Raw genomic sequence first — 12,037 nt, 5'->3', positions numbered from 1 at the left:
ATTTTAAAAAGGAACAGGTACCATAGGACAAGTATACAGTCCAACCATGTGACAGATGGTCTGTGTAAGTCATGATATGGCTTGTGAAGGGGAATTTATAAAAGGAAGTTTGTATGTAATTAAGTTAGGTATAATTAAAAAGGAATTGTTTATAATAGTCTTTCTAAAGAATGGTCCCCTATATTAAACCAATATTTTCTTAAGGTATCAATTTGCTCTTAATAAAATGACAAGAAATTTTCATTTTCTATTCCACAATCGATTTCTTTCGAAAACTTGTGAGATTCATATCTCAACTGTTCAATTGTTGTCTTGCTGCTATCAGCTTTTTCTCCCTTTGACGTGGCCTGGGATAACTCTATCCTTCAGCTTCCTGTCAGCTCCTGTAACTTTCCTTAGTTCTAAATGTTGTGGCCTGATGCTGAAATATTATATCTTAGAGGTCTATAAAAGCAGTGTTTTCCTCCAGGATAACTTGATTCTATATTCTTGGGTTTTTTTTTTTTTTTTTTTGGTGTGTCTAAATTTGCACTGTCATCAGGAAAGTTACCATGCAGCTACTAAGAGTCATCTGTTTCCCAGTTCTACTCATAACTGTGTACACACTCTTCCCATGTTTGATTAAACTCAAGCACTTTTTATTATAAGTTGTACTTCCAGATTATCTAACCGGGCTTTCCCCTAAGGAGAGGCAGTTGCACTAAAAAGGATTTTCCTTTGACTTTTTGGTAACTGCCTTAAGAAACAAGAGTTTACATTTCATCAAGATAGTTCCTACGTTGCCTTTAGAAAGTGTTTAATTGGTTTTAAAAAACCTATAAAATTTGAAAGGCGTAAGGTTTTTACACATGTGTAACTTTCTGTATTGCCTTTAAAGTCTTTCAGTGATCACTTTGGTTAAATGAATAACTATTGTTTTACAAGCACCTATAGTTTGCTTTTGATCAAATATTTTAACTTTTCTAACACCTTTGACAGACATCTCCAAAACTGAATTCTAAATTAAGTCTCTGACTTATTGCTGGGGCTTATCAAAGCTAAAAATTATTAATCACGGTGAAGTGTATCACCACCTCCAACACCCTGAAAAACTTCTTATCAGGTGCTATTAACTAATCTTTGTGGTGTTAAGGTACAAGGAATTGACTCCTGGATACATGTAGCTCCTCTAAAGAAGACACAGACTCCTGCCAGCATCTAACATCAAACTCAAGTTAACCAAAGCCTCATCTTTAGACTCAAGCAAAGGCAATAATCAAAGTACACTGCTTTCATGCAACACAGGGACAGGCCTGTATTATACTTTATTCAATAATTTTGCTTCTATCTGAAATAGAAATATATGAAATATCATTTAATTTATTTTGTGCCTTAATAACAAATAATTTAAATGTTTAGTTACCTGTAGGCTTCCTTTCCTGTCACTCTTTTTTTTTTTTTTTTTTTTTTTTGAGACAGAGTCTTGCTCTGTTGCCCAGGCTGGAGTACAGGGGTGCAATCTTGGCCCACTGCAATCTCTACTCCTGCTCAAGCAATTCCTCTGCCTCTGCCTCCCAAGTAGCTGAGACTAGAGGCACGCACCACCATGCCCAGCTAATTTTTTGTATTTTAGTAGACACAGGGTTTCACCATGTTGGCCAGGATGGTCTTGATCTCCTGACCTTGGGATCCGTCCGTCTCGGTTCTGTCACTCTTAGAAGAAGACAATGCTTAGGGCATTTTTGCTTAAAATGTTGCTAATGGTGAATATTTTGTTTTATTAATATATCCAGAATTTAAAACCGTTCAGTTCCTCCAGACCCTGGGACTATCATGGAAGATACGAATGTGTGAGATTGTAAGGGCCGGTTCTTGTGAGATAAAATTAATTCAGACCCCCCAAATCAAGGATGGGCACACAAATGCCTAAACAGCTAAATAAAATACTTATGTTTTGTATAGCTAGTTAGATCATTCCTATAAGCCAAGATTACAATAGTTCAATGCATACAATTCATAGACAATTCAGTTATATAACCTTACCTTTTGACTTTTAGTTGTTGGCTCTTACATTGCTTAAAAGGGGTTTTAAGGATTAATGACTGCCTGCCCACCTTCATTCCAGTCTGGTCTACAACATCTAATTGGATATAAGACTTTTGATTCTCAGTCCCACCATAGCCGGTGCAGCAAGGAACATGATGGACCCAGGTCAGGTGGCATGCGACTGTGGCATTGACATGAGAAAAAATAAAAGCATGGCTACCGATACTGCCTCTGGCATACCTTGACAAGAAAGAGGAATATAAACTATAAAATAAAATCCTAAGCCCTTGCCAACTTAATGGACACTCCTAACCCCCATATTAGCCACAGCAACCTAAAAAACTAATTCAGGCCATGACAACAAGAGGGGGGTTGAACATGCTTCACTGTATCTTCCTCCCACTATGGGAATTTAGGCACAACTGATCAGCATTAATGTTACAATAGAAATTGTAAAACAGACTGTTTATAACAATAAAATTCCAAATTATGAACAGGATTTAGGAACATGCAAGAGTTAAGTCACACATTCCTACACTTTTAAAAAGCAGACTACGCTCACACTTGCCACAAGGTTTCTGTGGTTCTCTAGCAGCAAAACAAGCACTAGCCTCAAGATAAGCTGACTGACTGACCCCTAGCCACTGTTCTACAGCTTAAAGTAGACAAGAGACCAATTTCAGTAACTTTCTCCTGATGAAAGATCACTGACCATAAACCAGTTTTGGCCGGTTTACAGTAAATGCACACTTGCATACCTTTGTCCTCAAAAGAACTTTTGAAAAATAAGGCATAATTATAATACATTTAAAAGTTAAGTCTCTGCCCCAAAATAAATGAGTCATATGTTCCATGGATATTTGTTAATACACATGGGTCAGGACCACCTTCATGAATATTTACAGCTCCTCCTGTAGCCTGTTAAATATGTATAGTTAACCAACTTGTCCTCATATCTCCACAGCAGCTCTGGGTGCAACTGACACTTGGGGCTTTGCACCATAATTAAGACTAAATGCTGTGTGTATTCCTGGATAACTCCAGAAACATATCCTCAACCCTAAAAGACATGCACAAGCCAACTAATGCAATGCCTAATCTCATGATGTCTTTAAATCATATGGCTTTAGATATCTTCACTGCAGCCTGGGGTGGCACTTAACATTCATTAAGGTTGACCATTTTACACACACACACACACACACACACACACCCCAGATTATTCTTACAATATAATATAACCCAAGCTATGCATGTAGATACCCATATTTCTGCTATAGATGCCCTCTCTCAGGACTCTATGACATCATGATTTAGTCGGCTTCCTGGTGCAAACAATACTTTTATATATATAATTAATACTGTTAAATGCCCTCTTCAGCTGCTATGAGTTTTATTGCTGTTGTACACTCTACATGAAGAGGCAGAAAATCATTCTCAGAAATTCTTGGATCCTCACACCATACATGCACAGTAAGTTCCTGCTGGAAACTCAAGAATATTTCCAACTCCAAGTAAACAGATTCCATTCTAACGCTCTATAACTATGCCCCCTTTCAGTAGGAAGCAGACCAAATGAATATGATGCTCCAATCCCATAAAAATAAAAGGGAATATTACAGTGGGTGCTGTAACCAAGTACTTCATTTTCCTTAAAAAATATTTTCTTTTTCTCTTTCTCCTGTGTGTTCATGTCTTACTTAGCTCCTTAGAAATGCAAATTCAAGGCCGGGCTCGGTGGCTCAAGCCTGTAATCCCAGCACTTTGGGAGGCCGAGACGGGCGGATCACGAGGTCAGGAGATCAAGATCACCCTGGTGAACATAATGAAACCCTGTCTCTACTAAAAAAATACAATAAACTAGCCGGGTGAGGTGGCGGGTGCCTGTAGTCCCAGCTACTCGGGAGGCTGAGGCAGGAGAACGGCGTAAACCCAGGAGGCAAAGCTTGCAGTGAGCTGAGATCCGGCCACTGCACTCCAGCCTGGGCAACAGAGTGAGACTCCGTCTCAAAAAAAAAAAAAAAAAAGAAATGCAAATTCAAACTTTTCCCTCCTTCCTTTCCACCAGCCAAAAAACCAGAAAGCACTGTCAGCTTACCTAAGTATACGTTTTCTTAGAAACTACCAAATCTTGAACCAAAATAAGCATCCGCCAGGATTCTCCTCCATAGAGAGATTGTCTCAAGACATCAGTTAATCCACAACCTGACTCTGTCCCCAGTGATGCTGGGCAGACTAATGAATGACCCATGACTGAAGATAAATCATCCAGCAAGACATGTAGATCCTGCACCTCCACACCTCTTCCGCATACCCTGCTTGCCAATATTTCTTCTTAAAACCCTGTTTTCTGCCCAGAAAACTTACGTGATTCCTATAGATATGAATCCAGCCCTTCCACACACATTGCTGAGCTCTGGAATAAAGTGACTTTCTTCTTTTTTTTGGAAATGGACTCTCGCTATGTCCCCCAGTAGCTGGAATTGCAGGCGCGCGCCACTGTGCCCGGCTAATTTTTGTATTTTTAGCAGAGACGGGGTTTCGCCATGTTGGCCAGGCTGGTCTTCAACTCCTGAACTCAGGTGATCATCCCGCCTCGGCCTCCCAAAGTGCTGGGAGTACAGATGTGAGCCACCGCGCCTGGCCAGTGACTTCCTTTTTACTACCCCTCTGTGATTTGATTTTGCAAGTGGCCATGGCCAAACCTACCGGGTTTGGTAACAAAATGCTGCCAGGCTGAATTCAACAGATGAGGGGCCCATTTTTCCTTAAAGCAGGATCTGTCAATTCTGCTTACAGCACTGAAGCTCACAGACCGTGACTGCTGCCACACCTAGCAGAGCAAATGCCCATCTGTTATTACATATTCCCATACAATATCAGTGTTTTTGCTCTGTTTACTGCTCATGTCACATATCTTGAGCAAGTGTTCCCAACCCTCACATGTTTTTTGATTAAGACAACAAAAATTAAAATCTATAAAGAGCACAAGCATGAAAGCCTTTTGAGAATATTAAGGTAGATGAAAATGACAATAAATAAAAAATTGAAATTCCCTTATTACAAGCCAATGGCACAAAGATATTTTCTGATTACAGCACTCAATGTACACATTTTCTAAGTGGTCTTTTTTCTATCTCTGAGAACTAAAACCAAATTTAATAATCACTCATCAAAAATAAGAAAATAATTAATATCTAACAGAACAGGTGATCTGTACAAAGACATGTCATGTACACATTTATGGAAGTGAGATGGAAGGAATTACGGAGTCCAGTCATTGTCTAAATCTTTGTGTAAGGGGACAGTAAGGCAACATCATGAAGTTCACACCTGCACAATTAAGAAGTGGTTGCTCCTTGTATTCAGACGTGAAGTGTTACTGTACTGCTACACAAATCAATACCTTGTTATCCCTTCACATGTACAGAAACTAAGCCATATAATGGAAAGTTTCACACATCTTTTTAAGCATGAGAATCTGAGTCAATTTTGCCTTGTGGCTTCCAGAACAGTTTCTGTCCTCCTCCTTTTCAACCAGAGATATTTCAGAGAAGATTTGCAGAAAAACAAAAAACAGAGAACGTGTAACATCAGTCTTTTCTAATAAAAGTGATATTCACATTAAATTTAGGAAAGAGAAATGTGAGAAAAGATTAAAATAATTAAAAGTGTTCATTGAAAAATAATTGTGAATCCATTTTTAAAATAGAGGAATAAATACCTTAAATATACAACACAAAAATTAAAATTTGGTTTTAGATGATGCTTATGAGTAAAAAAAGAAAAAAATATACTCAAGTGTTAAACACATTTACACAACACTTCATATCAAAATCAGGATAAATATTACAATGCAAGAAATAGATTCTTAAGGTGTCATTGGTCAGCCTGCAAAATCAGTATTGAACAAACTCAGCCTTATTCAAAACTGAATTCCTCACTTCACCAACAGAAAGGGCAGGAAGCTGCTGCCCTTGCACATGGAGACCCCATACAGTGGCTCTGAGCTCAGAGGCTCCCATGTGGCTCTGACTTTGGTGGGCAAGGAGAAGGAACCTGTCACAGAGTCGTCTACACCAGTGCAGGAGGTTACTATGGCTGCATCTCAAGGTTTTCAACACTACTGGCTGTTGTTGAAAGTATTTATACATAAAGTGGGGAGTGGTGTTGGGGGATTGTCTAAGATTCACAAGGATATTAAGGGATTCAAGAGTTTACAGCAACAATTTAAGTTCTAAACCAGCCAGGTGCAGTGGCTCATGCTTGTAATCCCAGCACTTCGGGAGGCTGAGGTGGGTGGATTGCTTGAACTCGGGAGCTCAAGATCAGCCTGGGCAACAAGATGAAACCCCATCTCTACAAAAAAATAGAAAAAAAAAAATTTAACTGGGAAGAGTTGTGCACCTGTGGTCCTAGCTACTTGGGAAAGTGAGGTGGGAGGACTGCTTGAGCCCCGAACTCGAGGCTCCAGTGAGCCAAGATCTTGCCCCTGCACTCCAGCCCAGGTGTAAGAGTGAGATCCTGTCTCAAAAAAACATTAACTTTTTTTTTAAAGTTCTAAACCTACAGCTTTATTGAAGGTACAGCTGAAAGTACTGGTGTAGGTGCAAGGCATGCAGGTTGTTACATTTTCTACTTCTTTATGGAGAAGCTCCGTCATTAAAAGAGGTGGCTCTGGGCCAGGCACAGTGGCTTACACCTCTAATCTTAGCACTCTGGGAGACAAAGCAGGGAGGATTGCTTGTGGCTAAGAGTTCTACACTAGCATGGGAAACATAGGAAGCCCTGGTCTCTACCAAAAAAAAAAAAAAAAAACAAAAAAAAAACCTAATTAACCAGGCATGGTGGCTTGTGCCTGTAGTCCTAGCTATTCAGGAGGCTGAGAGGGGAGGATCATTTGATCCCAGTAGTTCAAACACAGAATCTGCTCTACAATTAAGCCACTGTACCCTAGCTGGACAACAGGACAAAATCCTCTCTCTCTCTTAAAAAGGAAAAAATACAAAACAATCTCTGGAGAGAAAAGTATTGTGCTAAATAGACTCTCTTAATATTAGACAGTGTAAGTTGGATGTGGTGACTCACACTTCTAATCACAGCACTTTGGGAGGCCAAGGTGGGCAGATCACCTGAGGTCAGGAGTTCGAGACCAGCCTAGCCAATATGGTGAAACTCCATCTCTACTAAAAATACAAAAGAATTAGCCAGGTGTGGTGCCACACACCTGTAATCCCAGTCACTCGGGAGGCTGAGGCACAAGAATCGCTTGAACCCAGGAGGCGGAAGTTGCAGTGATCCATGATTGTGCCATAGCACTCCAGCCTGGGCTGGAGACTCTGGAGACAGAGTGAAACTCTGTATGAAAAATAAAAGATAATAATAATGATAATAATAAGACTGTGAAATTTGCACAAAGATAGAAGAAACAACCAGTAACTTAAAAAATAAAAACAGAGCTAGAAAGCAGACATATAGATATATAAAAATTAATTTATACATTGATGCATGGGGGAGAGATCAGTTTTTAATAAAATGTTCCAGGAAATTGAATATCCACAGGGAACAACCAAGATCTGACCTTTGACCTCAGATACACACAAAATCAATTCCAGTTGGTTCATAGGCTTAAATATAAAAATAATAGAGTATTTAGAACACAATTTAGGGAAATATCTTCATGTCACAGGGTAGAGTGAGCTGTCTAACTAGACCTGAAAATTATTTAGCATGTCAGACAAGACACATTCTACACAGTCGAAGTGAGCAAAGACTCTGGGGCAGACAGTATCAAACTCAAGGGTCCTTTATACCTTTCCCGCAGAAAGTCAGCTCAGACTCCAAAATGGAGCACAGGAGTGAAAATCGTGCTTACTCCTTCAGATGTCAGTGTGCACTGTAGGAAATGATAACATACAAAGCATGCAGTATATTATCAAGCCTACATTAACCCCTGAAAATTAATTTTCTAATAAATTGTGAGATACATCTTTTGTGTCAAGTGTAACATGTCATTACTCTATACACCAGAATGGAAGAAAAAAACCACTAACAAATGAAGAAACTAATACTTTTATCACTTATAAATAAATCACATAGTAATAATATAAATACATTATAATTACTGGAAAAACTATTTTCAATGTGCATACATGTGGATATTTGTCTTGTGTCATTCCTATGATTACATGGGATGGAACATACAAGAAAAACACATTGACAAAGGTTTTCCTAAATTTTCTCTCATTCAGCTGTAACGCTCCTGAATCACTCTTCAATTCATCTTGCCCATAATTTTCCCCATATTATTATCAGCTGTGCTAATCTGAAGCTTTGGTGATGCTGCATTTCTTGTGAGATTCCTATGTTGCTCCTGTGAGCTTATCTTTCCAACCTTCTGAAACCTCCTATGCAAGATATGATGTTAATGATATGACCTGAAAACATCAATGGAAGGTTTATAGACCAAACTCATGTATATGTAAATGAGGACAATAACATTATGGTTGCCTTCTCGTCAATAGTGTTTTAACACTGTCAAATTTAAGGTGCACCTGTGTTTCATAAATATGAAAATGTGCCCTCTACGATGAGTGGAATACACTGTCCTCTGTGACTGCCAATTTCTCAGTGTTAGATTATGGTGGCTCATCAACTGTATTCTTCTCTGTTCCTGAAGTCATATGCTTAAATATTATAAGTTCACCAAGTGCATTTACAGTCTACGTAGCTATTAGACACATTAGAGTTACCAGTGGAACACTAGAATTCTTATGTTATGCATGGAAATGTACTTGTACGAACTATGGTTTAAGAAATCCACTGAGGAAGAAGATGGCAATTATAAAGAGTTACTTGAAAAATTCACTGGAGTAATAGCTTTCTAAAGACCTAGAAAAAGCTGTATCTTGAAACTTTCCACTGCAGTCTTAGGAATATGACCAATGATCCTTGTAAGCTTCATTATAAACTCCATTTTTTCAGCTATAATATTTATGTAACTCTTTTTTCTTCATTCCCATTTGCCGTTTTAACCATATGGCTGGAGATCACAGAAATCACTTTATAATTAGTCACTGCAGACGTAGATGCATAATGGTCTTTATAAAATGTTTTAATCCGTCCCCTTGCTACTCTGGTCAGCCCTAATTTGTGTACTTGGATTTGGGGACTGGTTTTGGTGTTCCCTCAGGAATACACTGACAGAAGAAGAAACCATAAAGTATGAATTTCTGTATACCCAAAATTCAGTCAACCTCCTAAACGATGGGAGTTTCTTTATGTGTATGCAGAAACTCACATACAAAAACAAAAACTCACAGAATTTAGGAGGTTGACTGAATTTTCCCCTACAGTTTTAAATTCCAGCAAGGCTAAATTAAATACACATAAAGTCATGTTCTCAAATATCCAAGACATTCTTCCACTGAACTCCAACTTCTAATCCGGTTAGAGTGTGGAGTCCAAGTGTTGGGTATTTGCCTCATGATCTGGTCTAGAATTTGGTTTCTTTTAAATGGCATCTCTTTTAGAATTGTGATGTCCAGGCCAGCCTCTAAGGAACTGTTGGTTTAAGGTAATGTGGGAAATCACATCTTCCATGCAGTTAGAGTGTGTCTGGGGACTCGCTACTCAGCACTTTGTCATCTGCTTTCTCCACTCACTAGCATCCAACTGCAAAAAACCTGTTGTGTAAAAGATTCATATCCAGGTCTCTGTAAGTAGGGTCTGGCCTAAACCCATTTGTAAGAAACGTTTGTTGTACTCTGCTTACCTGCTACCTTGGTGGCTTTCGGGTTGGCAGTGGGCAACAGAATGCATGGTCCCAGACAATTCCTGATGGAGTCTGTAGAATGAAAAGAAGTAAATTAGGACATATTTTTCTGAAAGGTTTGAAGGTACAGTTGTCTTTCGATTACTTGAAGAAGAAATCCCTGTACCAAGAAAACACTATCCTGAATGCAGAAATATGATTTATGTTCCCTGTCACTGAAATTTCTAATTCTTGGCTTCTAATATCTGAGTCATAGCTCCCAAAAATGCTTCAATGGGATCCTGAATATACACTGCTCAGTGATGTCTGCACATGGGGCTTTCTGGATAAGTGAAGGAAAGGCAGCTTTTTCTGAACAAGTGGTTGCTGACACTCCAACTGGTGACTGGGTAACAGAGAAGGAGAAAAAGGATGACAGTCCCTAGAGCTTGATGGTGCCTTCCCGAAGCAGGTGCACCTGGGTTTGGAAAGGCGACTAGATAAAAAATGCTCATTTTCTATTCTCTTCCTATGTACCCACTCATCTCTGGAAGACACAGATTTTTGCTTATGTCTTTGTTTTCTTTTTAAAGATATAATAATTTTAGAAAGCAAATTTATTTTGAAATAATTGCAGATTTACAAAAAGATACACAGGTAGAACATACAGTTTCATATACTCTTCAGCTAACTAAAATGTTACTATTACAACTATAGTATATTCATGAAAACTAAGAATTTCACTGGGTTTCAAAACTATTAACTGATCTACAGATTTCCTTCATATTTTACCAGAATTTCTAATAATGATACATTTATCTGTTCCAAGACCTAATCTAGAATACCACATTGCAATTACTGTCAGATATATTACTTAAGACTTGGTGCATAACAGACTACTATAAATCTTAGTGGTTCAAAACCACACACATATTACTCACAGTTTCTCTGGGTCTTCAGTCCAGATGTAGGTGATGGCCCAGGCTAAGGCTCAGCTGCAGAAGGGTCTCCTTCCAACTTCATGTAACTATTCTTAGGATTAACCTCTCTGACCGCAACAAGAAGAATTCATCAGTGAATTATTGTAATCATTTAAAAATATTAATACTAATTTATTACAAATTATTCCAAAAAAGTGGAGAAAACATGATTTCCCATTGTATACTGAGTTAGTTTACCCTGATACCGCAGCCAGACAAAGACATTTCAAATAGGGAAAATGAAGAACAATATACCTTATGAATACAGGGGCAAAAATCATCAAGGAAATTTTAGTAAAACAAACCAGAAACATGTAAAAAGTATTGTATACTATATCAAGGGTATTTACCTCAGGAAAGCAAAATTTGGTTCAACATACAACTAGTGCTATGCACTGTATTCATATACTAAAGAACAAAAACTACACAATCATCTCAGAAGATGCATAGGCAATTGAGAATTCTCCAACTCCCTATGAGAAAAATATGCAGCAAATGAGGCAGTTAAGGGAACTGTCTCCCTTTTAAAGGAGATCCATGAGAAACTACTGTATCATCATAAGTTATCTGAAACGTTCACTAATTTCTCCAAGATTATAAACAAACACGGATTTCCACTCTTGACACTTGTTTTCAACATTGTACTAGAGGATAGAGACACGGCAGTTAGTCTAGAAAAATAAATATAAGGCTTCCACGATGGAAAGGAAGTCAAACTCTGTCTGTTGGCATATGACGTGATTTTATGTATAAAACTTCTAAAGGACTCTAATCAAATATGTTTAGAATTTAGAAATGAGTTCAACAAACTTGCAGTATACAAGGTGAAGATATAAAATCCTCTGAATTTCTATATGCTAGCAATTAATAATCTAAAACAAAAATCTCAGAATGTTCCATTTGAGATGACATCAAAAATAAGTTTATCAAATTAAGTATTAGATATATACACAAAAACTGTAGAAAACATTTTGAAAAAAATGGAAAAAAATTTTGACTATTCATTGCTTATAAATGTTAATGTTGTTAGGCTGGCAATATTTTCCAAATGGATCTATAGATTTAATGCAACCTCTATCAAAATCCCAGGTGACACTTCCTTCCTCTAAATTCACAAAGCTTATCTAAAGTTCATATATAATGCAATAGACCCAGAGTAGCCTAAATTATTTTGAGAAAGAAGAAAAAAGGTTGGCGTGGGAGATACATACTTCCTGACTTCAAAACTCACTGCAAAGTAATAGTAATCAAGAGTTATGGTGCTAGTATAAGAATATAG

At 38.0% G+C, this 12,037-nt stretch overlaps 1 protein-coding gene across 1 annotated transcript in view; it reads right to left on the bottom strand.

Moving 5' to 3' along the window:
* Nucleotides 1–12,037, bottom strand: part of LOC105499091 (nuclear pore associated protein 1) — a 564,120-nt gene that overhangs the window by 425,851 nt on the left and 126,232 nt on the right. Inside the window, exons 19-21 of the mRNA XM_071099379.1 lie at nucleotides 10,720–10,826; nucleotides 9,800–9,871; nucleotides 7,839–7,921 (exon numbers count right to left, since the gene is read on the bottom strand). The gene's annotated coding sequence lies outside the window, so the exon portion shown is untranslated. The remainder of the gene's footprint in view (nucleotides 1–7,838; nucleotides 7,922–9,799; nucleotides 9,872–10,719; nucleotides 10,827–12,037) is intronic.

The sequence above is a fragment of the Macaca nemestrina genome, chromosome 7 (assembly GCF_043159975.1).
Source record: "Macaca nemestrina isolate mMacNem1 chromosome 7, mMacNem.hap1, whole genome shotgun sequence".
Taxonomy (NCBI): Eukaryota; Metazoa; Chordata; class Mammalia; order Primates; family Cercopithecidae; genus Macaca; species Macaca nemestrina.
This window is presented reverse-complemented; position numbering and strand designations above follow the sequence as displayed.